The sequence below is a fragment of the Perca flavescens genome, unplaced genomic scaffold (genome assembly GCF_004354835.1).
Source record: "Perca flavescens isolate YP-PL-M2 unplaced genomic scaffold, PFLA_1.0 EPR50_1.1_unplaced_scaf_5, whole genome shotgun sequence".
NCBI classification, from domain to species: Eukaryota; Metazoa; Chordata; class Actinopteri; order Perciformes; family Percidae; genus Perca; species Perca flavescens.
Window position 1 is genome coordinate 29257 of NW_021166702.1, and position 24255 is coordinate 53511.

The following is a 24255-nucleotide window of genomic DNA, read 5'->3' on the forward strand; positions in this document are numbered from 1 at the left end:
TTGCATTTTACCATCTTTAAATAGCTTGTGTTCACCTGTTCTAATTGCTTACGTCCATACCACCTTGAACACGCCCGCCCGATCTCGTCTGATCTCGGAAGCTAAGCAGGGTAGGGCGGGTCAGTACTTGGATGGGAGACTGCCTGGGAATACCGGTGCTGTAAGCTTTTTATTTCCATTTTACAACAGCAGGGGCTCTGCTCCTTCTTTATACCACACGTGTAATTGCATTTTTTACCATCTTTAAATAGCTTGTGTTCACCTGTTTTAATTGCTTACGTCCATACCACCTTGAACACGCCCGATCTCGTCTGATCTCGGAAGCTAAGCAGGGTAGGGCCGGGTCAGTACTTGGATGGGAGACTGCCTGGGAATACCGGTGCTGTAAGCTTTTTATTTCCATTTTACAACAGCAGGGGCTCTGCTCCTTTTTTATACCACGTGTAATTGCATTTTACCATCTTTAAATAGCTTGTGTTCACCTGTAATTGCTTACGTCCACGTCCATACCACCTTGAACACGCCCGATCTCGTCTGATCTCGGAAGCTAAGCAGGGTAGGGCCGGGTCAGTACTTGGATGGGAGACTGCCTGGGAATACCCGGTGCTGTAAGCTTTTTATTTCCATTTTACAACAGCAGGGGCTCTGCTCCTTCTTTTTATACCACGTGTAATTGCATTTTACCATCTTTAAATAGCTTGTGTTCACCTGTTCTAATTGCTTACGTCCATACCACCCTGAACACGCCCGATCTCTCGTCTGATCTCGGAAGCTAAGCAAGGTAGGGCCGGGTCAGTACTTGGATGGGAGACTGCCTGGGAATACCGGTGCTGTAAGCTTTTTATTTTCCATTTTACAACAGGGGGGCTCTGCTCCTTCTTTATACCACACGTGTAATTGCATTTTACCATCTTTAAATAGCTTGTGTTTCACCTGTTTTAATTGCTTACGTCCATACCACCCTGAACACGCCCCGATCTGATCGTCTGATCTCGGAAGCTAAGCAGGGTAGGGCGGGTCAGTACTTGGATGGGAGACTGCCTGGGAATACCCGGTGCTGTAAGCTTTTTATTTCCATTTTACAACAACAGCAGGGGCTCTGCTCCTTCTTTATACCACGTAATGTAATTGCATTTTACCATCTTTAAATAGCTTGTGTTCACCTGTTCTAATTGCTTACGTCCATACCACCCTGAACACGCCCGATCTCGTCTGATCTCGGAAGCTAAGCAGGGTAGGGCCGGGTCAGTACTTGGATGGGAGACTGCCTGGGAATACCCGGTGCTGTAATTTTTTATTTCCATTTTACAACAGGGGGCTCTGCTCCTTCTTTATACCACACGTGTAATTGCATTTTACCATCTTTAAATAGCTTGTGTTCACCTGTTTTAATTGCTTACGTCCATACCACCCTGAACACGCCCGATCTCGATCTGATCTCAGGTCTGATCTCGGAAGCTAAGCAGGGTAGGGGCGGGTCAGTACTTGGATGGGAGACTGCCTGGGAATACCCGGTGCTGTAAGCTTTTTATTTCCATTTTACAACAGCAGGGGCTCTGCTCCTTCTTTTTTTACCACATTGCATTTTACCATCTTTTAAATGTAATTGCATTTTACCATCTTTAAATAGCTTGTGTTCACCTGTTCTAATTGCTTACGTCCATACCACCTTGAACACGCCCGATCTCGTCTGATCTCGGAAGCTAAGCAGGGTAGGGCCGGGTCAGTACTTGGATGGGAGACTGCCTGGGAATACCCGGTGCTGTAAGCTTTTTATTTCCATTTTACAACAGCAGGGGCTCTGCTCCTTCTTTATACCACACGTGTAATTGCATTTTACCATCTTTAAATAGCTTGTGTTCACCTGTTCTAATTGCTTACGTCCATACCACCTTGAACACGCCCGATCTCGTCTGATCTCGGAAGCTAAGCAGGGTAGGGCCGGGTCAGTACTTGGATGGGAGACTGCCTGGGAATACCCGGTGCTGTAAGCTTTTTATTTCCATTTTACAACAGCAGGGGCTCTGCTCCTTCTTTATACCACACGTGTAATTGCATTTTACCATCTTTAAATAACTTGTGTTCACCTGTTTTAATTGCTTACGTCCATACCACCCATACCACCTTGAACACGCCCGATCTCGTCTGATCTCGGAAGCTAAGCAGGGTAGGGGCGGGTCAGTACTTGGATGGGAGACTGCCTGGGAATACCCGGTGCTGTAAGCTTTTTATTTCCATTTACAACAACAGCAGGGGCTCTGCTCCTTCTTTATACCACACGTGTAATTGCATTTTACCATCTTTAAATAGCTTGTGTTCACCTGTTTTAATTGCTTACGTCCATACCACCCTGAACACGCCCGATCTCGTCTGATCTCGGAAGCTAAGCAGGTAGGGCGGGCCGGGTCAGTACTTGGATGGGAGACTGCCTGGGAATACCCGGTGCTGCTTTTTATTTTCCATTTTACAACAGCAGGGGCTCAACAACAGCAGGGGCTCTGCTTTCCTCTTTTTATACCACACGTGTAATTGCATTTTACCATCTTTAAATAGCTTGTGTTCACCTGTTTTAATTGCTTACGTCCATACCACCCCTGAACACGCCCGATCTCGTCTGATCTCGGAAGCTAAGCAGGGTAGGGCCGGGTCAGTACTTGGATGGGAGACTGCCTGGGAATACCTGGTGCTGTAAGCTTTTTATTTCATTTTACAACAGCAGGGGCTCTGCTCCTTCTTTATACCACACGTGTAATTGCATTTTACCATCTTTAAATAGCTTGTGTTCACCTGTTTTAATTGCTTACGTCCATACCACCTTGAACACGCCCGATCTCTGATCTGATCTCGGAAGCTAAGCAGGGTAGGGCCGGGTCAGTACTTGGATGGGAGACTGCCTGGGAATACCCGGTGCTGTAGCTTTTTTTTTTATTTTTTTACAACAGCAGGGGCTCTGCTCCTTCTTTATACCACCACGTGTAATTGCATTTTACCATCTTTAAATAGCTTGTGTTCACCTGTTCTAATTGCTTACGTCCATACCACCTTGAACACGCCCGATCTCGTCTGATCTCGGAAGCTAAGCAGGTCTGATCGGGAAGTACTTGGAAGGAGACTGCCTGGGAATACCCCGGGCTGGGCTTTTTCAGTACTTGGATGGGAGACTGCCTGGGGAATACCGGTGCTTTAGCTTTTTTTTATTTTCCATTTACAACAACAGGCTCTCCTCCTTTTTACCACGTGTAATTGCATTTTACCATCTTTAAATAGCTTGTGTTCACCTGTTCTAATTGCTTACGTCCATACCACCCTGAACACGCCCGATCTCGTCTGATCTCGGAAGCTAAGCAGGGTAGGGCCGGGTCAGTACTTGGATGGGAGACTGCCTGGGAATACCCGGTGCTGTAAGCTTTTTTTATTTCCATTTTACAACAGCAGGGGCTCTGCTCCTTCTTTATACCACACGTGTAATTGCATTTTACCATCTTTAAATAGCTTGTGTTGTGTTCACCTGTTCTAATTGCTTACGTCCATACCACCCTGAACACGCCCGATCTCGTCTGATCTCGGAAGCTAAGCAGGGTAGGGGCGGGTCAGTACTTGGATGGGAGACTGCCTGGGAATACCCGGTGCTGTAAGCTTTTATTTTCCATTTCAACAACAGCAGGGGCTCTGCTCCTTCTTTATACCACACGTGTAATTGCATTTTACCATCTTTAAATAGCTTGTGTTCACCTGTTTTAATTGCTTACGTCCATACCACCCTGAACAACCCGATCGATCTCGTCTGATCTCGGAAGCTAAGCAGGGTAGGGCCGGGTCAGTACTTGGATGGGAGACTGCCTGGGAATACCCGGTGCTGTAAGCTTTTTATTTCCATTTTACAACAGCAGGGGCTCTGCTCCTTCTTTATACCACACGTGTAATTGCATTTTACCATCTTTAAAAGCTTGTGTTGTGTTCACCTGTTCTAATTGCTTACGTCCATACCACCCCTTGAACCGCCCGATCTCGTCTGATCTGGAAGCTAAGCAGGGTAGGGCCGGGTCAGTACTTGGATGGGAGACTGCCTGGGAATACCCGGTGCTGTAAGCTTTTTATTTCCATTTTACAACAGCAGGGGCTCTGCTCCTTCTTTATACCACACGTGTAATTGCATTTTACCATCTTTAAATAGCTTGTGTTCACCTGTTTTAATTGCTTACGTCCATACCACCTTGAACACGCCCGATCTCGTCTGATCTCGGAAGCTAAGCAGGTAGGGGCGGGTCAGTACTTGGATGGGAGACTGCCTGGGAATACCCGGTGCTTTTTTTTTATTTCCATTTTACAACAGCAGGGGCTCTGCTCCTTCTTTATACCACACGTGTAATTGCATTTTACCATCTTTAAATAGCTTGTGTTCACCTGTTCTAATTGCTTACGTCCATACCACCTTGAACACGCCCGATCTCGTCTGATCTCGGAAGCTAAGCAGGTAGGGCGGGTCAGTACTTGGATGGGAGACTGCCTGGGAATACCCGGTGCTGTAAGCTTTTTTTTTTCCATTTTACAACAGCAGGGCTCTCCTCCTTTTCTTTATACCATCTTTAAATGTAATTGCATTTTACCATCTTTAAATAGCTTGTGTTCACCTGTTTTAATTGCTTACGTCCATACTACCCTGAACACATCTGATCTTGGAAGCTAAGCAGGGTAGGGCCGGGTCCGTACCTGGATGGATGACTGACTGCCTGGGAATACCCGGTGCTGTGTTTTTTTATTTCCATTTTACAACAGCAGGGGCTCTGCTCCTTCTTTATACCACACGTGTAATTGCATTTTACCATCTTTAAATAGCTTGTGTTCACCTGTTGTTTTAATTGCTTCCACGTCCATACCACCTTGAACACGCCCCTGAATCTGATCCGGAAGCTAGGGTAAGCAAGGTAGGGCCGGGGTCAGTACTTGGATGGGAGACTGCCTGGGAATACCCGTGTGCTTTTTTTATTTCCATTTTACAACAGCCGGGGCTCTGCTCCTTCTTTATACCACACGTGTAATTGCATTTTACCATCTTTAAATAGCTTGTGTTCACCTGTTTTAATTGCTTACGTCCATACCACCCTGAACACGCCCGATCTCGTCTGATCTGGAAGCTAAGCAAGGGCGGGTCAGTACTTGGATGGGGGCCTGGGGGTCAGTACTTGGATGGGAGACTGCCTGGGAATACCCGGTGCTGTAAGCTTTTTATTTCCATTTTACAACAGCAGGGGCTCTGCTTTTTTTCTTTATACCACATTTTGTAATTGCATTTTACCATCTTTAAATAGCTTGTGTTCACCTGTTTTAATTGCTTACGTCCATACCACCCTGAACACGCCCGATCTCGTCTGATCTCGGAAGCTAAGCAGGGTAGGGCCGGGTCAGTACTTGGATGGGAGACTGCCTGGGAATACCCGGTGCTGTAAGCTTTTTATTTTATTTCCATTTTACAACAGCAGGGGCTCTGCTCCTTCTTTATACACACACGTGTAATTGCATTTTACCATCTTTAAATAGCTTTGTGTTCACCTGTTCTAATTGCTTACGTCCACCACCACCTTGAACCGATCCCGATCTGATCTGATCTGATCTCGGAAGCTAAGGCAGGGTAGGGCGGGTCAGTACTTGGATACTTGACTGATGGGGGAGACTGCCTGGGAATACCCGGTGCTGTAAGCTTTTTATTTCCATTTTACAACAGCAGGGGCTCTGCTCCTTCTTTATACCACGTGTAATGTATTTTGCATTTTACCATCTTTTGTGCTTGTGTTCACCTGTTTTAATTGCTTTACGTCCATACCACCTGAACTGAACCGCCTGATCTCGTCTGATCTCGGAAGCTAAGCAGGGTAGGGCGGGTCAGTACTTGGATGGGAGACTGCCTGGGAATACCCGGTGCTGTTTTTTTTTATTTTTTACAACAGCAGGGGCTCTGCTCCTTCTTTATACCACACGTGTAATTGCATTTTACCATCTTTAAAAATAGCTTGTGTGTTGTGTTCACCTGTTCTAATTGCTTACGTCCATACCACCTGAACACGCCCGATCTCGTCTGATCTCGGAAGCTAAGCAGGGTAGGGCCGGGTCAGTACTTGGATGGGAGACTGCCTGGGAATACCCGGTGCTGTAAGCTTTTTATTTCCATTTTACAAACAGGGGCTCTGGGGGGCTCTGCATTTTACCTTCTTTATACCACTGTTTAATTGTAATTGCATTTTACCATCTTTAAATAGCTTGTGTTCACCTGTTCTAATTGCTTACGTCCATACCACCTTGAACACGCCCGATCTCGTCTGATCTCGGAAGCTAAGCAAGGTAGGGCCGGGTCAGTACTTGGATGGGAGACTGCCTGGGAATGGGAATACCCGGTGCTGTAAGCTTTTTATTTCCATTTTACAACAGCAGGGGCTCTGCTCCTTCTTTATACCACACGTGTAATTGCATTTTACCATCTTTTAAATATGTGTTCACCTGTTTTAATTGCTTACGTCCATACCACCCTGAACACGCCTGATCTCGTCTGATCTCGGAAGCTAAGCAGGGTAGGGCGGGTCAGTACTTGGATGGGAGACTGCCTGGGAATACCCGGTGCTGTTTTTTTATTTCCATTTTACAACAGCAGGGGCTCTGCTCCTTCTTTATACCACACGTGTAATTGCATTTTACCATCTTTAAATAGCTTGTGTTCACCTGTTTTAATTGCTTACGTCCATACCACCCTGAACCCTGATCTCATCTGCCCGATCTCGTCTGATCTCGGAAGCTAAGCAGGGTAGGGCCGGGTCAGTACTTGGATGGGAGACTGCCTGGGAATACCCGGTGCTGTAAGCTTTTTATTTTACATTTTACAACAGCAGGGGCTCTGCTCCTTCTTCTTTATACCACACGTGTAATTGCATTTTACCATCTTTAAATAGCTTGTGTTCACCTGTTTTAATTGCTTACGTCCATACCACCCTGAACACGCCCGATCTCGTCTGATCTCGGAAGCTAAGCAAGGTAGGGGGCCGGGTCAGTACTTGGATGGGAGACTGCCTGGGAATACCCGGTGCTGTAATTTTTTATTTACAACACAACAGCAGGGGCTCTGCTCCTTCTTTATACCACATTTTGTAATTGCATTTTTTACCATCTTTAAATAGCTTGTGTTCACCTGTTTTAATTGCTTACGTCCATACCACCTTGAACGCCCGATCTCGTCTGATCTCGGAAGCTAAGCAGGGGGTAGGGCCGGGTCAGTACTTGGATGGGAGACTGCCTGGGAATACCGGTGCTGTAAGCTTTTTATTTTCCATTTACAACAACAGCAGGGGCTCTGCTCCTTCTTTATACCACACGTGTAATTGCATTTTACCATCTTTAAATAGCTTGTGTTCACCTGTTTTAATTGCTTCCGTCCATACCACCCTGAACACGCCCGATCTCGATCTCGTCTGATCTCGGAAGCTAAGCAAGGGGGGGTAGGGCGGGTCAGTACTTGGATGATGGGAGACTGCCTGGGAATACCCGGTGCTGTTTTTTTTTTCCATTTCCAGGGGCTCTGCTTTTACAACAGCAGGGGCTCTACCTCCTTCTTTTACCACACTTGTAATTGCATTTTACCATCTTTAAATAGCTTGTGTTCACCTGTTTAATTGCTTACGTCCATACCACCCTTGAACACGCCTGATCTCTCGTCTGATCTCGGAAGCTAAGCAGGGGTAGGGCTGGGGTCAGTACTTGGATGGGAGACTGCCTGGGAATACCCGGTGCTGTGTTTTTTATTTCCATTTTACAACAGCAGGGGCTCTGCTCCTTCTTTATACCACACGTGTAATTGCATTTTACCATCTTTAAATAGCTTGTGTTCACCTGTTTTAATTGCTTCCGGCCTTACCACCCTGAACACGCCCGATCTCGTCTGATCTCGGAAGCTAAGCAAGGGTAGGGCGGGTCAGTACTTGGATGGGAGACTGCCTGGGAATACCGGTGCTGTAAGCTTTTTATTTTTCAACAGCAGGGGCTCTGCTCCTTCATTGCATTTTTTACAACAGCAGGGGCTCTTCTTTCCTTCTTTATACCCACGTCTTGTAATTGCATTTTACCATCTTTAAATAGCTTGTGTTCACCTGTTTTAATTGCTTACGTCCATACCACCTTGAACACGCCCGATCTCGTCTGATCTGGGAAGGAAGCTAAGCAGGGTAGGGCCGGGTCAGTACTTGGATGGGAGACTGCCTGGGAATACCCGGTGCTGTAAGCTTTTTATTTTCCATTTTACAACAACAACAGGGGCTGCTCTCCTTCTTTATACCACACGTGTAATTGCATTTTACCATCTTTAAATAGCTTGTGTTCACCTGTTTTAAATTGCTTACGTCCATACCACCCTGAACACGCCCGATCTCGTCTGATCTCGGAAGCTAAGCAGGGTAGGGCCGGGTCAGTACTTGGATGGGAGACTGCCTGGGAATACCGGTGCTGTAAGCTTTTTTTATTTCCATTTTACAACAGCAGGGGCTCTGCTCCTTCTTTATACCACACGTGTAATTGCATTTTACCATCTTTAAATAGCTTGTGTTCACCTGTTTTAATTGCTTACGTCCATACCACCCTGAACACCCTGAACACGCCTGATCTCTGTCTGATCTAGGAAGCTAAGGGGTACTTGGGTAGGGCCGGGTCAGTACTTGGATGGGAGACTGCCTGGGAATACCCGGTGCTGTTTTTTTATTTACATTTTACAACAGCAGGGGCTCTGCTCCTTCTTTATACCACATTGTAATTGCATTTTACCATCTTTAAATAGCTTGTGTTCTGTTGTTTTAATTGCTTACGTCCATACCACCTTGAACCACTGATCTGAACTCTAAGCCTGATCTCGTCTGATCTCGGAAGCTAAGCAGGGTAGGGCGGGTCAGTACTTGGATGGGAGACTGCCTGGGGAATACCGGTTGTAAGCTTTTTATTTCCATTTTACAACAGCAGGGGCTCTGCTCCTTCTTTATACCACACGTGTAATTGCATTTTACCATCTTTAAATAAATTGTGTTTGTGTTCACCTTTTAATTAATTGCTCACGTCCATACCACCCTTAACACGCCCGATCTCGTCTGATCTCGGAAGCTAAGCTGGGTAGGGCCGGGTCAGTACTTGGATGGTAGACTAACTGGGAATACCCGGTGCTGTAAGCTTTTTATTTCCACAACAACAGCAGGGGCTCTGCTCCTTCTTTTATACCACACGTGTAATTGCATTTTACCATCTTTAAATAGCTTGTTGTTCACCTGTTCTAATTGCTCACGTCCATACCACCTTGAACACGCCCGATCTCGTCTGATCTCGGAAGCTAAGCAGGGTAGGGCCGGGTCAGTACTTGGATGGGAGACTGCCTGGGAATACCCGGTGCTGTAAGCTTTTTATTTCCATTTTACAACAGCAGGGGCTCTGCTCCTTCTTTATACCACACGTGTAATTGCATTTTACCATCTTTAAATAGCTTGTGTTCACCTGTTCTAATTGCTTACGTCCATACCACTTGAACACGATCCCGATCTCGTCTGATCTCGGAAGCTAAGCAGGGTAGGGCGGGTCGGGTCAGTACTTGGATGGGAGACTGCCTGGGAATACCGGTGCTGTAAGCTTTTTATTTCCATTTTACAACAGCAGGGGCTCTGCTCCTTCTTTATACCACACGTGTAATTGCATTTTACCATCTTTAAATAGCTTGTGTTCACCTGTTCTAATTGCTTTACGTCCATACCACCCTGAACACCCTGAACACGCCCGATCTCGGTCTGATCTCGGAAGCTAAGGAGGGTAGGGCCGGGTCAGTACTTGGATGGAAGACTGCCTGGGAATACCCGGTGCTGTAAGCTTTTTATTTCCATTTTACAACAGCAGGGGCTCTGCTCCTTCTTTATACCACACGTGTAATTGCATTTTACCATCTTTAAATAGCTTGTGTTCACCTGTTTTAATTGCTCCACGTCCATACCACCCTGAACACGCCCGATCTGATCGTCTGATCTCGGAAGAAGCTAAGCAGGGTAGGGCCGGGTCAGTACTTGGATGGGAGACTGCCTGGGAATACCCGGTGCTGTAAGCTTTTTTTTTACATTGCTCCATTTTACCCACAACATTTTACCATCAGGGGCTCTGCTCCTTAATTTTATACCACATCTTGTAATTGCATTTTACCATCTTTAAACAGCTTGTTTTCCTGTTCTTTGCTAACCCTTACCACCCTTTTGATCTCATTTTCTCGGAACCAAGCTTTTTACTTGGATGGGAGACTGCCTGGGAATACCCGGTGCTGTAAGCTTTTTATTTCATTTTTTTACAACAGCAGGGGCTCTGCTCCTTCTTTATACCACACGTGTAATTGCATTTTACCATTTTACCATCTTTAAATAGCTTGTGTTCACCTGTTCTAATTGCTTACGTCCATACCACCCTGAACAATCCGATCTCGTCTGATCTCGGAAGCTAAGCAAGGTAGGGGCGGGTCAGTACTTGGATGGGAGACTGCCTGGGAATACCCGGTGCTGTAAGCTTTTTATTTTCCATTTTACAACAGCAGGGGCTCTGCTCCTTCTTTATACCACACGTGTAATTGCATTTTACCATCTTTAAATAGCTTGTGTTCACCTGTTTTAATTGCTTACGTCCATACCACCCTGAACACGCCCGATCTCGTCTGATCTCGGAAGCTAAGCAGGGTAGGGCCGGGTCAGTACTTGGATGGGAGACTGCCTGGGAATACCGGTGGTGCTTTTATTTAAGCTTTTTATTTCCATTTTACAACAGCAGGGGCTCTGCTCCTTCTTTTTATACCAATTGTAATTGCATTTTACCATCTTTAAATAGCTTGTGTTCACCTGTTTTAATTGCTTACGTCCATACCACCTTGAACACCCGATCTCGCCTGATCTCGTCTGATCTCGGAAGCTAAGCAAGGTAGGGGCGGGTCAGTACTTGGATGGGAGACTGCCTGGGAATACCCGGTGCTGTAGCTTTTTTTATTTATTTTTTACAACAGCAGGGGCTCTGCTCCTTCTTTATACCACACGTGTAATTGCATTTTACCATCTTTAAATAGCTTGTGTTCACCTGTTTTAATTGCTTACATACCCATACCACCCTGAACCGCCCGATCTGATCTGATCTCGGAAGCTAAGCAAGGGGGGGGCGGGTCAGTACTTGGATGGGAGACTGCCTGGGAATACCGGTGCTTTGTAATTTTTATTTCCATTTTACAACAGCAGGGGCTCTGCTCCTTCTTTATACCACACGTGTAATTGCATTTTACCATCTTTAAATAGCTTGTGTTCACCTGTTTTAATTGCTTACGTCCATACCACCTTGAACACGATCCCGATCTCGTCTGATCTCGGAAGCTAAGCAGGGTAGGGCCGGGTCAGTACTTGGATGGGAGACTGCCTGGGAATACCCGGTGCTGTAAGCTTTTTATTTCCATTTTACAACAGCAGGGGGCTCTCTCCTCTTTTATACCACGTGTAATTGCATTTTACCATCTTTAAATAGCTTGTTTCACCTGTTTAATTGCTACGTCCATACCACCCTGAACCACCCTGAACCCTGATCTCGGAAGCTGATCTCGGAAGCTAAGGTAGGGCCGGTCTGATTGGATGGGAAGCTGGGAAGGGGGGCCGGGTCAGTACTTGGATGGGAGACTGCCTGGGAATACCCGGTGCTGTTTTTTTTTTACACAACAACAGGGGCTCTGCTCCTTCTTCCTTACCATCTTTTGTAATTGCATTTTACCATCTTTAAATAGCTTGTGTTCACCTGTTTTAATTACCCTTCCGTCCATACCTGACCTGAACACGCCCGATCTCGTCTGATCTCGGAAGCTAAGCAGGGTAGGGCCGGGTCAGTACTTGGATGGGAGACTGCCTGGGAATACCCGGTGCTGTAAGCTTTTTATTTCCATTTTACAACAGCAGGGGCTCTGCTCCTTCTTTATACCACACGTGTAATTGCATTTTACCATCTTTAAATAGCTTGTGTTCACCTGTTTTAATTGCGTCCACGTCCATACCACCTGAACACGCCCGATCTCGTCTGATCTCGGAAGCTAAGCAGGGTAGGGCCGGGTCAGTACTTGGATGGGAGACTGCCTGGGAATACCCGGTGCTGTAAGCTTTTTATTTTCCATTTTACAACAGCAGGGGCTCTGCTCCTCCTTCTTTATACCGTGTAATTAATTGCATTTTACCATCTTTAAATAGCTTGTGTTCACCTGTTTTAATTGCTACGTCCATACCACCTTACCACCCTGAACACGCCTGATCTCGTCTGATCTCGGAAGCTAAGGGGGGGGGGCGGGTCAGTACTTGGATGGGAGACTGCCTGGGAATACCCGGTGCTGTTTTTTTTATTTCCATTTTACAACAGCAGGGGCTCTGCTCCTTCTTTATACCACACGTAATTGTAATTGCATTTTACCATCTTTAAATAGCTTGTGTTCACCTGTTCTAATTGCTTACGTCCATACCACCTTGAACACGCCCGATCTCGTCTGATCTCGGAAGCTAAGCAGGGTAGGGCCGGGTCAGTACTTGGATGGGAGACTGCCTGGGAATACCGGTGGTGCTAAGCTTTTTTATTTCCATTTTTTACAACAGCAGGGGCTCTGCTCCTTCTTTATACCACACGTGTAATTGCATTTTACCATCTTTAAATAGCTTGTGTTCACCTGTTCTAACCTGTCCTAATTGAACACTTACGTCCATACCACCCTGAACACGCCTTGGATGGGAGATCTGATCTCGGAAGCTAAGCAGGGTAGGGCCGGGTCAGTACTTGGATGGGAGACTGCCTGGGAATACCGGTGGTGCTGCTTTTTTTTTTCCATTTTTTACAACAGCAGGGGCTCTGCTCCTTCTTTATACCACACGTGTAATTGCATTTTACCATCTTTAAATAGCTTGTGTTCACCTGTTTTAATTGCTTTACGTCCCACCCCACCCTGAACGCCCGATCTCGTCTGATCTCGGAAGCTAAGCAAGGTAAGCAGGGTGGATGGGGGCCTGGGGTCAGTACTTGGATGGGAGACTGCCTGGGAATACCCGGTGCTGTAAGCTTTTTATTTTCCATTTTACAACAGGGGCTCTGCTCCTTCTTTATACCACACGTGTAATTGCATTTTACCATCTTTAAATAGCTTGTGTTCACCTGTTTTAATTTTATCCGTCCATACCACCCTGAACACGCCCGCCCTGATCTCGTCTGATCTCGGAAGCTAAGCAGGGGTAGGGCCGGGTCAGTACTTGGATGGGAGACTGCCTGGGAATACCGGTGCTGTAAGCTTTTTATTTCCATTTTACAACAGCAGGGGCTCTGCTCCTTTTTTATACCACACGTGTAATTGCATTTTACCATCTTTAAATAGCTTGTGTTCACCTGTTCTAATTGCTTACGTCCATACCACCTTGAACACGCCCCCGATCTGATCTCTGATCTCGGAAGCTAAGCAAGGTAGGGCCGGGTCAGTACTTGGATGGGAGACTGCCTGGGAATACCGGTGGTGCTGTTTTTTTTTATTTCCATTTTACAACAGCAGGGGCTCTGCTTCCTTTTTATACCACGTGTAATTGCATTTTACCATCTTTACCATCTTTAAATGTTGTGTTCACCTGTTTTAATTGCTTACGTCCATACCACCTGAACACGCCTGATCTCGTCTGATCTCGGAAGCTAAGCAAGGGTAGGGCGGGTCAGTACTTGGATGGGAGACTGCCTGGGAATACCCGGTGCTGTTTTTTTTTATTTCCATTTTACAACAGCAGGGGGGCTCTGCTCCTTCTTTATACCACACGTGTAATTGCATTTTACCATCTTTAAGCTTGTGCTTGTGTTCACCTGTTTTAATTGCTCCGTCCATACCACCCTGAACACGCCCGATCTCGTCTGATCTCGGAAGCTAAGCAGGGTAGGGCCGGGTCAGTACTTGGATGGGAGACTGCCTGGGAATACCGGTGCTGTAAGCTTTTTATTTTCCATTTTACAACAGCAGGGGCTCTGCTCCTTCTTCTTTTATACCACATTGTAATTGCATTTTACCATCTTTAAATAGCTTGTGTTCACCTGTTCTAATTGCTTACGTCCCATACCACCCTGAACACGCCCGATCTCGTCTGATCGGAAGCTAAGCAGGGTAGGGCCGGGTCAGTACTTGGATGGGAGACTGCCTGGGAATACCCGGTGCTGTAAGCTTTTTATTTCCATTTTACAACAACAGCAGGGGCTCTGCTCCTTCTTTATACCACGTGTAATTGCTTTTTTACCATTTTTAAATAGCTTGTGTTCACCTGTTTTAATTTTACCATCTTTTTTTTTAAATTTTTCACCTTGGATTGCCTGTTTAATTTCCATTTTACAACAGCAGGGGGGCTCTTATCCATACCACATTTAATTGAACCACCTTTAAATAGCTTGTGTTCACCTGTTTGATCTGATCTCACCTTGAAGCTAAGGATCTGATCTCGGAAGCTAAGCAGGGTAGGGCCGGGTCAGTACTTGGATGGGAGACTGCCTGGGAATACCCGGTGCTGTAAGCTTTTTTTATTTCCATTTTACAACAGCAGGGGCTCTGCTCCTTCTTTTACCACCACGTGTAATTGCATTTTACCATCTTTAAATAGCTTGTGTTCACCTGTTTTAATTGCTTGTTCGCCTGATCTGTTGATCTCGGAAGCTTAGGGCCGGGTCAGTACTTGGATGGGAGACTGCCTGGGAATACCCTGTAACTTTTTATTTCATTTTACAACAGCAGGGGCTCTGAATCTTTACCATCTGATCTTGGAATTGCATTTTACCATCTTTAAAAGGGTTCACCTGGGCTTTTACCAGGCCCCTGAGGGCATGGGTACTGGATACTTGGATGGGAGACTGCCTGGGAATACCGGTGCTGTAAGCTTTTTATTTCCATTTTACAACAGCAGGGCTCTTTTCCTTCTTTATTTGGATGGGAGACTGCCTGGGAATACCCGGTGCTGTAAGCTTTTTATTTCCATTTTACAACAGCAGGGGCTCTGCTCCTTCTTTATACCACACGTGTAATTGCATTTTACCATCTTTAAATAGCTTGTGTTCACCTGTTTCTAATTGCTCCTCCTTTTCCATACCACCCTTGAACACGCCTGATCTCGTCTGATCTCGGAAGCTAAGCAGGGTAGGGCCGGGTCAGTACTTGGATGGGAGACTGCCTGGGAATACCTTGTGCTGTAAGCTTTTTATTTCCATTTTACAACAGCAGGGGCTCTGCTCCTTCTTTATACCACACGTGTAATTGCATTTTACCATCTTTAAATAGCTTGTGTTCACCTGTTCTAATTGCTTACGTCCATACCACCTGAACACGCCCGATCTCGTCTGATCTCGGAAGCTAAGCAGGGTAGGGCCGGGTCAGTACTTGGATGGGAGACTGCCTGGGAATACCCGGTGCTGTAAGCTTTTATTTCCATTTTACAACAGCTCTGGGGCTCTGCTCCTTAATTTTTATACCACACGTGTAATTGCATTTTACCATCTTTAAATAGCTTGTGTTCACCTGTTTTTAATTGCTTACGTCCATACCACCCTGAACACGCCCTGATCTGATCTGATCTCGGAAGCAGGGCAGGTAGGGGGGGTCAGTACTTGGATGGGAGACTGCCTGGGAATACCGGTGCTGTAAGCTTTTTATTTCCACAACAACAGCAGGGCTCTGCTCCTTCTTTATACCACACGTGTAATTGCATTTTACCATCTTTAAATAGCTTGTGTTCACCTGTTTAATTGCTTACGTCCGTCCATACCACCTTGAACACGCCCGATCTCGTCTGATCTCGGAAGCTAAGCAAGGTAGGGGCGGGTCAGTACTTGGATGGGAGACTGCCTGGGAATACCCGGTGCTGTAAGCTTTTTATTTCCATTTTACAACAGCAGGGGCTCTGCTCCTTCTTTATACCACACGTGTAATTGCATTTTACCATCTTTAAATAGCTTGTGTTCACCTGTTTTAATTTTTACCACCCATCTTTAAATAGGGCTTGATGTTCACCTGTCGGTCTTGCTTTAACCCCCCATACTGCCTGACCTGAATACCTGATGGGATCTGATCTGGGAAGCTAAGCTGGGGTAGGGCCGGGTCAGTACTTGGATGGGAGACTGCCTGGGAATACCCGGTGCTGTATTTTTTTATTTCCATTTTACAACAGCAGGGGGCTCTGCTCCTTCTTTATACCACACGTGTAATTGCATTTTACCATCTTTAAATAGCTTGTGTTTCACCTGTTCTAATTGCTTACGTCCATACCACCCTGAACACGCCCGATCTCGTCTGATCTCGGAAGCTAAGCAGGGTAGGGGGGCCGGGTCAGTACTTGGATGGGAGACTGCCTGGGAATACCCGGTGCTGTTTTTTTTTATTTACATTTTACAACAGCAGGGGCTCTGCTCCTTCTTTATACCACACGTGTAATTGCATTTTACCATCTTTAAATAGCTTGTGTTCACCTGTTCTAATTTTAACGTCCCATACCACCTTGAACACGCCCGATCTCGTCTGATCTCGGAAGCTAAGCAGGGTAGGGCCGGGTCAGTACTTGGATGGGAGACTGCCTGGGAATACCGGTGTGCTTTTAATTTTACAACAGCAGGGGCTTCTCCTTTTACAACAGCAGGGGCTCTGCATTTTCCTTCTTTTTATACCACGTGTAATTGCATTTTACCATCTTTAAATAGCTTGTGTTCACCTGTTTTAATTGCTTACGTCCATACCACCCTGAACACGCCCGAATCTCGGAAGCTGATCTCGGAAGCTAAAGGGTAGGGCCGGGTCAGTACTTGGATGGGAGACTGCCTGGGAATACCCGGTGCTGTAAGCTTTTTATTTTCCATTTTACAACAGCAGGGCTCTGCTCCTTCTTTATACCACACGTGTAATTGCATTTTACCATCTTTAAATAGCTTGTGTTCACCTGTTTTAACTGCTTAAGGCCTTACCAACCTGAACACGCCCGATCTCGTCTGATCTCGGAAGCTAAGCAGGGTAGGGCCGGGTCAGTACTTGGATGGGAGACTGCCTGGGAATACCGGTGCTGTAAGCTTTTTATTTCCATTTTACAACAACAGCAGGGGCTCTGCTCCTTCTTTATACCACACGTGTAATTGCATTTTACCATCTTTAAATAGCTTGTGTTCACCTGTTCTAATTGCTTACGTCCATACCACCTTGAACACGCCCGATCTCGTCTGATCTCGGAAGCTAAGCAGGGTAGGGCCGGGTCAGTACTTGGATGGGAGACTGCCTGGGAATACCCGGTGCTGTAAGCTTTTGCTTTTTTTTTTTATTTCCTTTTTTTACAACAGCAGGGCTCTGCTCCTTCTTTTATACCACACGTGTAATTGCATTTTACCATCTTTAAATAGCTTGTGTTCACCTGTTCTAATTGCTTACGTCCATACCACCCTGAACGCCCGATCTCGTCTGATCTCGGAAGCTGATCTCGGAAGAGCAGGGTAGGGGGTAGGGCCGGGTCAGTACTTGGATGGGAGACTGCCTGGGAATACCCGGTGCTGTAGCTTTTTTTTATTTCCATTACACAACAGCAGGGGCTCTGCTCCTTCTTTATACCACATTTGTAATTGCATTTTACCATCTTTAAATAGCTTGTGTTCACCTGTTCTAATTGCTTCGTCCATACCACCCTTGAACCGCCCGATCTGATCTCTGAAGGAAAGCAAGGTAGGGCCGGGTCAGTACTTGGATGGGAGACTGCCTGGGAATACCCGGTGCTGTAAGCTTTTTTTTATTACCATTTCAACAACAGCAGGGGCTCTGCTCCTTCTTTATACCACACGTGTAATTGCATTTTACCATCTTTAAATAGCTTGTGTTCACCTGTTCTAATTGCTTTGTCCATACCACCTTGAACACGCCCTGATCTCGTCTGATCCGGAATAAGCAAGGTAGGGCCAGTACTTGGATGGGAGACTGCCTGGGAAACCTGTGCTGATCCGAAGGGGCTCTGCTCCTTCTTTATACCACACGTGTAATTGCATTTTACCATCTTTAAATAGCTTGTGTTCACCTGTAATTGGGTGGGGTACCACCTTGAACACTGGGATCTGGGAAGCTAAGCTAGGGCGGGGTCAGTACTTGGATGGGAGACTGCCTGGGAATACCGGTGCTAAGCTTTTTTATTTTCATTTTACAACAGCAGGGGCTCTGCTCCTTCTTTATACCACACGTGTAATTGCATTTTACCATCTTTAAATAGCTTGTGTTCACCTGTTCTAATTTTTACGTCCATACCACCTTGAACACGCCCATCTTCCTGATCTGATCTGATCTCGGAAGCTAAGGGGTAGGGCGGGTCAGTACTTGGATGGGAGACTGCCTGGGAATACCCGGTGCTGTAAGCTTTTTATTTCCATTTTACAACACAGCAGGGGCTCTGCCTTGTTTTTATTTCCATTTTACAACAGCAGGGGCTCTGCTCCTTCTTTATACCACACGTGTAATTGCATTTTACCATCTTTTACCATCTTTAAATAGCTTGTGTTCACCTGTTCTAATTGCCATACCATACCACCCTGAACATCTCGTCTGATCTCGGAAGTCTGATCTCGGAAGCTAAGCAGGTAGGGGCGGGTCAGTACTTGGATGGGAGACTGCCTGGGAATACCCGGTGCTGTTTTTTTTATTTACATTTTACAACAGGGCTCTGCTCCTCTTTATACCTCCTTTTTTACCACGTTTGTAATTGCATTTTACCATCTTTAAATAGCTTGTGTTCACCTGTTTTAATTGCTTACGTCCATACTGAACCTGAACGCCCGATCTCGTCTGATCTCGGAAGCTAAGCAGGGTAGGGCGGGTCAGTACTTGGATGGGAGACTGCCTGGGAATACCGGTGCTGTAAGCTTTTTATTTCCATTTTACAACAGCAGGGGCTCTGCTTTCTTTTACATTTTTTTTCAACTCCTTCTTTAACACTGCCATCTTTAATTGTTTTTTTACCATTTTTTTGTTCTTTTTACCTTGTAATTGCATTTTACCATCTTTAAATAGCTTGTGTTCACCTGTTCTAATTGCTTACGTCCATACCACCCTGAACACGCCCGATCTCGTCTGATCTGGATGGAAGCTAAGCAGGGTAGGGCCGGGTCAGTACTTGGATGGGAGACTGCCTGGGAATACCCGGTGCTGTAAGCTTTTTTTATTTCTACATTTTACAACAGCAGGGGCTCTGCTCCTTCTTTATACCACACGTGTAATTGCATTTTACCATCTTTAAATAGCTTGTGTTCACCTGTTTTAATTGCTTACGTCCATACCACCCTGAACACGCCCGATCTCGTCTGATCTCGGAAGCTAAGCAGGGTAGGGCCGGGTCAGTACTTGGATGGGAGACTGCCTGGGAATACCCGGTGCTGTAAGCTTTTTATTTCCATTTTACAACAGCAGGGGCTCTGCTCCTTCTTTATACCACACGTGTAATTGCATTTTACCATCTTTAAATAGCTTGTGTTCACCTGTTACCTTTTAATTGCTTACGTCCATACCACCCTGAACACGCCCGATCTCTCGTCTGATCTCGGAAGCTAAGCAGGGTAGGGCCGGGTCAGTACTTGGATGGGAGACTGCCTGGGAATACCCGGTGCTGTAAGCTTTTTATTTCCATTTTACAACAGCAGGGGCTCTGCTCCTTCTTTATACCACACGTGTAATTGCATTTTACCATCTTTAAATAGCTTGTGTTCACCTGTTTTAATTGCTTACGTCCATACCACCCTGAACACGCCCGATCTCGTCTGATCTCGGAAGCTAAGCAAGGGTAGGGCCGGGTCAGTACTTGGATGGGAGACTGCCTGGGAATACCCGGTGCTGTAAGCTTTTTATTTCCATTTTACAACAGCAGGGGCTCTGCTCCTTCTTTATACCACACGTGTAATTGCATTTTACCATCTTTAAATAGCTTGTTTTTACCATCTTTCTTTGTTCACCTGTTCTAATTGCTTCCGTCCATACCACCCTGAACACGCCCGATCTCATCTGATCTCGGAAGCTAAGGGGTAGGGGCGGGTCAGTACTTGGATGGGAGACTGCCTGGGAATACCGGTGCTGTAAGCTTTTTATTTTTTTTACAACAGCAGGGGCTCTGCTCCTTCTTTTATACCACGTGTAATTGCATTTTACCATCTTTAAATAGCTTGTGTTCACCTGTTTTAATTGCTTACGTCCATACCACCTTGAACACGCCCGATCTCGTCTGATCTCGGAAGCTAAGCAAGGTAGGGCCGGGTCAGTACTTGGATGGGAGACTGCCTGGGAATACCCGGTGCTGTTTTTTTTATTTCCATTTTACAACAGCAGGGGCTCTCTCCTTTTTTATACCACGTGTAATTGCATTTTACCATCTTTAAATAGCTTGTGTTCACCTGTTTTAATTGCTTACGTCCATACCACCTTGAACACGCCCGATCTCGTCTGATCTCGGAAGCTAAGCTAAGCAAGGTAGGGCGGGTCGGGTCAGTACTTGGATGGGAGACTGCCTGGGAATACCCGGTGCTGTAAGCTTTTTATTTCCATTTACAACAACAGGGGGCTCTGCTCCTTCTTTATACCACACGTGTAATTGCATTTTACCATCTTTTTAAATAGCTTGTGTTCACCTGTTCTAATTGCTTACGTCCATATACCACCTTGAACACGCCCTGATCTCGGAAGCTAAGCAAGGTAGGGCGGGTCAGTACTTGGATGGGAGACTGCCTGGGAATACCCGGTGCTGTAAGCTTTTTATTTCCATTTTACAACAGCAGGGCTCTGCTCCTTCTTTATACCACACGTGTAATTGCATTTTACCATCTTTAAATAGCTTGTGTTCACCTGGGAGATCTGTCTGATCTGGAAGAAGCAAGGTAGGGTAGGTCGGTACTTGGATGGGGGAGACTGCCTGGGAATACCCGGTGCTGTTTTTTTTTATTCTATTTTCAACAACAGCAGGGGCTCTGCTCCTTCTTTATACCACACGTGTAATTGCATTTTACCATCTTTAAATAGCTTGTGTTCACCTGTTCTAATTGCTTACGTCCATACCACCCTGAACACGCCTGATCTCGGAAGCTAAGCAGGGTAGGGCCGGGTCAGTACTTGGATGGGAGACTGCCTGGGAATACCGGTGCTGTAAGCTTTTTATTTCCATTTTACAACAGCAGGGGCTCTGCTCCTTCTTTATACCACACGTGTAATTGCATTTATCATCTTTAAATAGCTTGTGTTCACCTGTTCTAATTGCTTACGTCCATACCACCTTGAACACGCCCGATCTCGTCTGATCTCGGAAGCTAAGCAGGGTAGGGCCGGGTCAGTACTTGGATGGGAGACTGCCTGGGAACCGGTGGTGCTGTAAGCTTTTTATTTCCATTTTACAACAGCAGGGGCTCTGCTCCTTCTTTATACCACACGTGTAATTGCATTTTACCATCTTTAAATAGCTTGCTTGTGTTCACCTGTTTTAATTGCTTACGTCCATACCACCCTTGAACACGCCCGATCTCTCTGATCTGATCTCGGAAGCTAAGCAAGGGTAGGGCCGGGTCAGTACTTGGATGGGAGACTGCCTGGGAATACCCCGCTGTGCTGTAAGCTTTTTATTTCCATTTTACAACAGCAGGGGCTCTGCTCCTTTTTTTACCACCACGTGTAATTGCATTTTACCATCTTTAAATAGCTTGTGTTCACCTGTTTTAATTGCTTACGTCCATACCACCCTGAACACGCCCGATCTCGTCTGATCTCGGAAGCTAAGCAGGGTAGGGCCGGGTCAGTACTTGGATGGGAGACTGCCTGGGAATACCCGGTGCTAAGCTTTTTTTTATTTCCATTTTACAACAGCAGGGGCTCTGCTCCTTCTTTATACCACACGTGTAATTGCATTTTACCATCTTTAAATAGCTTGTGTTCACCTGTTTCTAATTGCTTACGTCCATACCACCTTGAACACGCCCGATCTCTGATCTGATCTCGGAAGCTAAGCAGGGTAGGGCCGGGTCAGTACTTGGATGGGAGACTGCCTGGGAATACCCGGTGCTGTAAGCTTTTTATTTCCATTTTACAACAGCAGGGGCTCTGCTCCTTCTTTATACCACACGTGTAATTGCATTTTACCATCTTTAAATAGCTTGTGTTCACCTGTTCTAATTGCTTACGTCCATACCACCTTGAACACGCCCGATCTCGTCTGATCTCGGAAGCTAAGCAAGGTAGGGCCGGGTCAGTACTTGGATGGGAGACTGCCTGGGAATACCCGGTGCTGTAAGCTTTTTATTTCATTTTACAACAACAGCAGGGGCTCTGCTCCTTCTTTATACCACACGTGTAATTGCATTTTACCATCTTTAAATAGCTTGTGTTCACCTGTTCTAATTGCTTACGTCCATACCACCTTGAACACGCCCGATCTCGTCTGATCTCGGAAGCTAAGCAGGGTAGGGCCGGGTCAGTACTTGGATGGGAGACTGCCTGGGAATACCCGTGGTGCTGTAAGCTTTTTTATTTCCATTTTACAACAGCAGGGGCTCTGCTCCTTCTTTATACCACACGTGTAATTGCATTTTACCATCTTTAAATAGCTTGTGTTCACCTGTTTTAATTGCTTACGTCCATACCACCCTGAACACGCCCGATCTCGGAAGCTAAGCAGGGTAGGGCCGGGTCAGTACTTGGATGGGAGACTGCCTGGGAATACCCGGTGCTGTAAGCTTTTTATTTCCATTTTACAACAGCAGGGGCTCTGCTCCTTCTTTATACCACACGTGTAATTGCATTTTACCATCTTTAAATAGCTTGTGTTCACCTGTTCTAATTGCTTACGTCCATACCACCCTTGAACACGCCCGATCTCGTCTGATCTCGGAAGCTAAGCAGGGTAGGGCCGGGTCAGTACTTGGATGGGAGACTGCCTGGGAATACCCGGTGCTGTAAGCTTTTTATTTCCATTTACATTTTACAACAGCAGGGGCTCTGCTCCTTTTTTATACCACACGTGTAATTGCATTTTACCATCTTTAAATAGCTTGTGTTCACCTGTTCTAATTGCTTACGTCCATACCACCTTGAACACGCCCGATCTCTCGTCTGATCTCGGAAGCTAAGCAGGGTAGGGCCGGGTCAGTACTTGGATGGGAGACTGCCTGGGAATACCGGTGCTGTAAGCTTTTTATTTCCATTTCAACAACAGCAGGGGCTCTGCTCCTTCTTTATACCACGTGTAATTGCATTTTACCATCTTTAAATAGCTTGTGTTCACCTGTTTTAATTGCTTACGTCCATACCACCCTGAACACGCCCGATCTCGTCTGATCGGAAGCGGAAGCTAAGCAGGGTAGGGCCGGGTCAGTACTTGGATGGGAGACTGCCTGGGAATACCCGGTGCTGTAGCTTTTTTATTTCCATTTTACAACAACAGCAGGGGCTCTGCTCCTTCTTTATACCACACGTGTAATTGCATTTTACCATCTTTAAATAGCTTGTGTTCACCTGTTCTAATTGCTTACGTCCATACCACCTGAACACGCCCGATCTCGTCTGATCTCGGAAGCTAAGCAGGGTAGGGCCGGGTCAGTACTTGGATGGGAGACTGCCTGGGAATACCGGTGCTGTAAGCTTTTTATTTACATTTTTCAACAGCAGGGCTCTGCTCTCTTCTTTTATACCACACGTGTAATTGCATTTTACCATCTTTAAATAGCTTGTGTTCACCTGTTTTAATTGCTTACGTCCATACCACCTTGAACACGCCCGATCTCGTCTGATCTCGGAAGCTAAGCAGGGTAGGGCCGGGTCAGTACTTGGATGGGAGACTGCCTGGGAATACCCGGTGCTGTAAGCTTTTTATTTCCATTTTACAACAGCAGGGGCTCTGCTCCTTCTTTATACCACACGTGTAATTGCATTTTACCATCTTTAAATAGCTTGTGTTCACCTGTTCTAATTGTGCTTACGTCCATACCACCTTGAACACGCCCGATCTCGTCTGATCTCGGAAGCTAAGCAGGGTAGGGGCGGGTCAGTACTTGGATGGGAGACTGCCTGGGAATACCCGGTGCTGTAAGCTTTTTATTTCCATTTTACAACAGCAGGGGCTCTGCTCCTTCTTTATACCACACGTGTAATTGCATTTTACCATCTTTAAATAGCTTGTGTTCACCTGTTCTAATTGCTTACGTCCATACCACCTT

The 24255-nt window shown here is 46.0% G+C and overlaps 23 non-coding genes and 54 pseudogenes across 23 annotated transcripts; all 77 read left to right on the forward strand.

Annotated features, from left to right (window-relative positions):
- Window positions 1-46: 46 nt before the first annotated feature.
- On the forward strand, window positions 47-167 carry LOC114551881 (uncharacterized; annotated as a pseudogene).
- A 106-nt stretch (window positions 168-273) lies between these two features.
- On the forward strand, window positions 274-391 carry LOC114551961 (5S ribosomal RNA). The gene has a single exon (XR_003692066.1). It is a non-coding gene; the product is annotated as a 5S ribosomal RNA (ribosomal RNA).
- A 105-nt stretch (window positions 392-496) lies between these two features.
- LOC114551809 (uncharacterized) lies at window positions 497-615 on the forward strand (annotated as a pseudogene).
- A 104-nt stretch (window positions 616-719) lies between these two features.
- Window positions 720-839, forward strand: LOC114551836 (uncharacterized; annotated as a pseudogene).
- A 105-nt stretch (window positions 840-944) lies between these two features.
- LOC114551893 (uncharacterized) lies at window positions 945-1066 on the forward strand (annotated as a pseudogene).
- Window positions 1067-1174: 108 nt separating this feature from the next.
- LOC114551956 (5S ribosomal RNA) lies at window positions 1175-1293 on the forward strand. The gene has a single exon (XR_003692062.1). It is a non-coding gene; the product is annotated as a 5S ribosomal RNA (ribosomal RNA).
- Window positions 1294-1394: 101 nt separating this feature from the next.
- On the forward strand, window positions 1395-1526 carry LOC114551883 (uncharacterized; annotated as a pseudogene).
- A 126-nt stretch (window positions 1527-1652) lies between these two features.
- On the forward strand, window positions 1653-1771 carry LOC114551884 (5S ribosomal RNA). The gene has a single exon (XR_003692042.1). It is a non-coding gene; the product is annotated as a 5S ribosomal RNA (ribosomal RNA).
- Window positions 1772-1875: 104 nt separating this feature from the next.
- LOC114551897 (5S ribosomal RNA) lies at window positions 1876-1994 on the forward strand. The gene has a single exon (XR_003692044.1). It is a non-coding gene; the product is annotated as a 5S ribosomal RNA (ribosomal RNA).
- Window positions 1995-2098: 104 nt separating this feature from the next.
- On the forward strand, window positions 2099-2226 carry LOC114551911 (uncharacterized; annotated as a pseudogene).
- A 106-nt stretch (window positions 2227-2332) lies between these two features.
- On the forward strand, window positions 2333-2454 carry LOC114551930 (uncharacterized; annotated as a pseudogene).
- A 121-nt stretch (window positions 2455-2575) lies between these two features.
- Window positions 2576-2695, forward strand: LOC114551957 (5S ribosomal RNA). The gene has a single exon (XR_003692063.1). It is a non-coding gene; the product is annotated as a 5S ribosomal RNA (ribosomal RNA).
- Window positions 2696-2798: 103 nt separating this feature from the next.
- Window positions 2799-2919, forward strand: LOC114551876 (uncharacterized; annotated as a pseudogene).
- A 370-nt stretch (window positions 2920-3289) lies between these two features.
- Window positions 3290-3408, forward strand: LOC114551960 (5S ribosomal RNA). The gene has a single exon (XR_003692065.1). It is a non-coding gene; the product is annotated as a 5S ribosomal RNA (ribosomal RNA).
- Window positions 3409-3519: 111 nt separating this feature from the next.
- Window positions 3520-3638, forward strand: LOC114551973 (5S ribosomal RNA). Its single transcript, XR_003692078.1, has one exon. It is a non-coding gene; the product is annotated as a 5S ribosomal RNA (ribosomal RNA).
- Window positions 3639-3743: 105 nt separating this feature from the next.
- Window positions 3744-3865, forward strand: LOC114551835 (uncharacterized; annotated as a pseudogene).
- A 108-nt stretch (window positions 3866-3973) lies between these two features.
- LOC114551896 (uncharacterized) lies at window positions 3974-4092 on the forward strand (annotated as a pseudogene).
- Window positions 4093-4196: 104 nt separating this feature from the next.
- LOC114551935 (uncharacterized) lies at window positions 4197-4314 on the forward strand (annotated as a pseudogene).
- A 101-nt stretch (window positions 4315-4415) lies between these two features.
- On the forward strand, window positions 4416-4532 carry LOC114551877 (uncharacterized; annotated as a pseudogene).
- A 799-nt stretch (window positions 4533-5331) lies between these two features.
- LOC114551971 (5S ribosomal RNA) lies at window positions 5332-5450 on the forward strand. Its single transcript, XR_003692076.1, has one exon. It is a non-coding gene; the product is annotated as a 5S ribosomal RNA (ribosomal RNA).
- A 586-nt stretch (window positions 5451-6036) lies between these two features.
- On the forward strand, window positions 6037-6154 carry LOC114551794 (5S ribosomal RNA). The gene has a single exon (XR_003692021.1). It is a non-coding gene; the product is annotated as a 5S ribosomal RNA (ribosomal RNA).
- Window positions 6155-6276: 122 nt separating this feature from the next.
- On the forward strand, window positions 6277-6401 carry LOC114551826 (uncharacterized; annotated as a pseudogene).
- A 102-nt stretch (window positions 6402-6503) lies between these two features.
- LOC114551903 (uncharacterized) lies at window positions 6504-6621 on the forward strand (annotated as a pseudogene).
- Window positions 6622-6722: 101 nt separating this feature from the next.
- Window positions 6723-6852, forward strand: LOC114551833 (uncharacterized; annotated as a pseudogene).
- A 108-nt stretch (window positions 6853-6960) lies between these two features.
- LOC114551853 (uncharacterized) lies at window positions 6961-7081 on the forward strand (annotated as a pseudogene).
- A 104-nt stretch (window positions 7082-7185) lies between these two features.
- Window positions 7186-7303, forward strand: LOC114551900 (uncharacterized; annotated as a pseudogene).
- A 354-nt stretch (window positions 7304-7657) lies between these two features.
- LOC114551940 (uncharacterized) lies at window positions 7658-7781 on the forward strand (annotated as a pseudogene).
- A 102-nt stretch (window positions 7782-7883) lies between these two features.
- On the forward strand, window positions 7884-8001 carry LOC114551902 (uncharacterized; annotated as a pseudogene).
- A 139-nt stretch (window positions 8002-8140) lies between these two features.
- Window positions 8141-8263, forward strand: LOC114551892 (uncharacterized; annotated as a pseudogene).
- A 109-nt stretch (window positions 8264-8372) lies between these two features.
- LOC114551950 (5S ribosomal RNA) lies at window positions 8373-8490 on the forward strand. The gene has a single exon (XR_003692056.1). It is a non-coding gene; the product is annotated as a 5S ribosomal RNA (ribosomal RNA).
- A 585-nt stretch (window positions 8491-9075) lies between these two features.
- LOC114551845 (uncharacterized) lies at window positions 9076-9194 on the forward strand (annotated as a pseudogene).
- Window positions 9195-9298: 104 nt separating this feature from the next.
- On the forward strand, window positions 9299-9417 carry LOC114551964 (5S ribosomal RNA). The gene has a single exon (XR_003692069.1). It is a non-coding gene; the product is annotated as a 5S ribosomal RNA (ribosomal RNA).
- Window positions 9418-9521: 104 nt separating this feature from the next.
- Window positions 9522-9644, forward strand: LOC114551937 (uncharacterized; annotated as a pseudogene).
- A 105-nt stretch (window positions 9645-9749) lies between these two features.
- Window positions 9750-9878, forward strand: LOC114551925 (uncharacterized; annotated as a pseudogene).
- A 105-nt stretch (window positions 9879-9983) lies between these two features.
- On the forward strand, window positions 9984-10108 carry LOC114551924 (uncharacterized; annotated as a pseudogene).
- A 330-nt stretch (window positions 10109-10438) lies between these two features.
- Window positions 10439-10556, forward strand: LOC114551901 (uncharacterized; annotated as a pseudogene).
- A 105-nt stretch (window positions 10557-10661) lies between these two features.
- Window positions 10662-10779, forward strand: LOC114551870 (uncharacterized; annotated as a pseudogene).
- A 112-nt stretch (window positions 10780-10891) lies between these two features.
- Window positions 10892-11018, forward strand: LOC114551921 (uncharacterized; annotated as a pseudogene).
- A 328-nt stretch (window positions 11019-11346) lies between these two features.
- LOC114551776 (5S ribosomal RNA) lies at window positions 11347-11467 on the forward strand. Its single transcript, XR_003692004.1, has one exon. It is a non-coding gene; the product is annotated as a 5S ribosomal RNA (ribosomal RNA).
- Window positions 11468-11824: 357 nt separating this feature from the next.
- Window positions 11825-11944, forward strand: LOC114551888 (uncharacterized; annotated as a pseudogene).
- Window positions 11945-12050: 106 nt separating this feature from the next.
- On the forward strand, window positions 12051-12168 carry LOC114551879 (uncharacterized; annotated as a pseudogene).
- Window positions 12169-12507: 339 nt separating this feature from the next.
- Window positions 12508-12624, forward strand: LOC114551858 (uncharacterized; annotated as a pseudogene).
- A 587-nt stretch (window positions 12625-13211) lies between these two features.
- On the forward strand, window positions 13212-13335 carry LOC114551939 (uncharacterized; annotated as a pseudogene).
- Window positions 13336-13439: 104 nt separating this feature from the next.
- LOC114551918 (uncharacterized) lies at window positions 13440-13561 on the forward strand (annotated as a pseudogene).
- A 337-nt stretch (window positions 13562-13898) lies between these two features.
- On the forward strand, window positions 13899-14015 carry LOC114551874 (uncharacterized; annotated as a pseudogene).
- Window positions 14016-14123: 108 nt separating this feature from the next.
- LOC114551842 (uncharacterized) lies at window positions 14124-14241 on the forward strand (annotated as a pseudogene).
- Window positions 14242-15140: 899 nt separating this feature from the next.
- On the forward strand, window positions 15141-15258 carry LOC114551931 (uncharacterized; annotated as a pseudogene).
- Window positions 15259-15362: 104 nt separating this feature from the next.
- Window positions 15363-15480, forward strand: LOC114551795 (5S ribosomal RNA). The gene has a single exon (XR_003692022.1). It is a non-coding gene; the product is annotated as a 5S ribosomal RNA (ribosomal RNA).
- Window positions 15481-15810: 330 nt separating this feature from the next.
- On the forward strand, window positions 15811-15929 carry LOC114551885 (uncharacterized; annotated as a pseudogene).
- A 381-nt stretch (window positions 15930-16310) lies between these two features.
- Window positions 16311-16432, forward strand: LOC114551882 (uncharacterized; annotated as a pseudogene).
- A 103-nt stretch (window positions 16433-16535) lies between these two features.
- On the forward strand, window positions 16536-16653 carry LOC114551887 (uncharacterized; annotated as a pseudogene).
- A 121-nt stretch (window positions 16654-16774) lies between these two features.
- On the forward strand, window positions 16775-16895 carry LOC114551929 (uncharacterized; annotated as a pseudogene).
- Window positions 16896-16999: 104 nt separating this feature from the next.
- On the forward strand, window positions 17000-17117 carry LOC114551827 (uncharacterized; annotated as a pseudogene).
- Window positions 17118-17224: 107 nt separating this feature from the next.
- LOC114551908 (5S ribosomal RNA) lies at window positions 17225-17343 on the forward strand. The gene has a single exon (XR_003692045.1). It is a non-coding gene; the product is annotated as a 5S ribosomal RNA (ribosomal RNA).
- A 358-nt stretch (window positions 17344-17701) lies between these two features.
- Window positions 17702-17814, forward strand: LOC114551936 (uncharacterized; annotated as a pseudogene).
- Window positions 17815-18822: 1008 nt separating this feature from the next.
- On the forward strand, window positions 18823-18938 carry LOC114551928 (uncharacterized; annotated as a pseudogene).
- Window positions 18939-19106: 168 nt separating this feature from the next.
- On the forward strand, window positions 19107-19228 carry LOC114551869 (uncharacterized; annotated as a pseudogene).
- A 108-nt stretch (window positions 19229-19336) lies between these two features.
- On the forward strand, window positions 19337-19455 carry LOC114551777 (5S ribosomal RNA). The gene has a single exon (XR_003692005.1). It is a non-coding gene; the product is annotated as a 5S ribosomal RNA (ribosomal RNA).
- A 109-nt stretch (window positions 19456-19564) lies between these two features.
- LOC114551967 (5S ribosomal RNA) lies at window positions 19565-19685 on the forward strand. Its single transcript, XR_003692072.1, has one exon. It is a non-coding gene; the product is annotated as a 5S ribosomal RNA (ribosomal RNA).
- A 104-nt stretch (window positions 19686-19789) lies between these two features.
- On the forward strand, window positions 19790-19909 carry LOC114551779 (5S ribosomal RNA). The gene has a single exon (XR_003692007.1). It is a non-coding gene; the product is annotated as a 5S ribosomal RNA (ribosomal RNA).
- Window positions 19910-20030: 121 nt separating this feature from the next.
- Window positions 20031-20146, forward strand: LOC114551917 (uncharacterized; annotated as a pseudogene).
- Window positions 20147-20247: 101 nt separating this feature from the next.
- On the forward strand, window positions 20248-20366 carry LOC114551811 (uncharacterized; annotated as a pseudogene).
- A 99-nt stretch (window positions 20367-20465) lies between these two features.
- On the forward strand, window positions 20466-20593 carry LOC114551898 (uncharacterized; annotated as a pseudogene).
- Window positions 20594-21098: 505 nt separating this feature from the next.
- Window positions 21099-21206, forward strand: LOC114551906 (uncharacterized; annotated as a pseudogene).
- Window positions 21207-21309: 103 nt separating this feature from the next.
- Window positions 21310-21428, forward strand: LOC114551810 (uncharacterized; annotated as a pseudogene).
- A 108-nt stretch (window positions 21429-21536) lies between these two features.
- LOC114551933 (uncharacterized) lies at window positions 21537-21664 on the forward strand (annotated as a pseudogene).
- Window positions 21665-21768: 104 nt separating this feature from the next.
- LOC114551817 (uncharacterized) lies at window positions 21769-21885 on the forward strand (annotated as a pseudogene).
- A 108-nt stretch (window positions 21886-21993) lies between these two features.
- On the forward strand, window positions 21994-22114 carry LOC114551800 (5S ribosomal RNA). The gene has a single exon (XR_003692028.1). It is a non-coding gene; the product is annotated as a 5S ribosomal RNA (ribosomal RNA).
- Window positions 22115-22218: 104 nt separating this feature from the next.
- Window positions 22219-22337, forward strand: LOC114551813 (5S ribosomal RNA). The gene has a single exon (XR_003692035.1). It is a non-coding gene; the product is annotated as a 5S ribosomal RNA (ribosomal RNA).
- A 106-nt stretch (window positions 22338-22443) lies between these two features.
- Window positions 22444-22564, forward strand: LOC114551778 (5S ribosomal RNA). Its single transcript, XR_003692006.1, has one exon. It is a non-coding gene; the product is annotated as a 5S ribosomal RNA (ribosomal RNA).
- A 105-nt stretch (window positions 22565-22669) lies between these two features.
- On the forward strand, window positions 22670-22778 carry LOC114551861 (uncharacterized; annotated as a pseudogene).
- A 104-nt stretch (window positions 22779-22882) lies between these two features.
- Window positions 22883-23002, forward strand: LOC114551965 (5S ribosomal RNA). The gene has a single exon (XR_003692070.1). It is a non-coding gene; the product is annotated as a 5S ribosomal RNA (ribosomal RNA).
- A 110-nt stretch (window positions 23003-23112) lies between these two features.
- Window positions 23113-23232, forward strand: LOC114551819 (uncharacterized; annotated as a pseudogene).
- A 103-nt stretch (window positions 23233-23335) lies between these two features.
- Window positions 23336-23458, forward strand: LOC114551914 (uncharacterized; annotated as a pseudogene).
- A 107-nt stretch (window positions 23459-23565) lies between these two features.
- On the forward strand, window positions 23566-23682 carry LOC114551834 (uncharacterized; annotated as a pseudogene).
- Window positions 23683-23787: 105 nt separating this feature from the next.
- LOC114551920 (5S ribosomal RNA) lies at window positions 23788-23906 on the forward strand. The gene has a single exon (XR_003692046.1). It is a non-coding gene; the product is annotated as a 5S ribosomal RNA (ribosomal RNA).
- Window positions 23907-24012: 106 nt separating this feature from the next.
- On the forward strand, window positions 24013-24131 carry LOC114551782 (5S ribosomal RNA). Its single transcript, XR_003692009.1, has one exon. It is a non-coding gene; the product is annotated as a 5S ribosomal RNA (ribosomal RNA).
- Window positions 24132-24255: the final 124 nt, after the last annotated feature.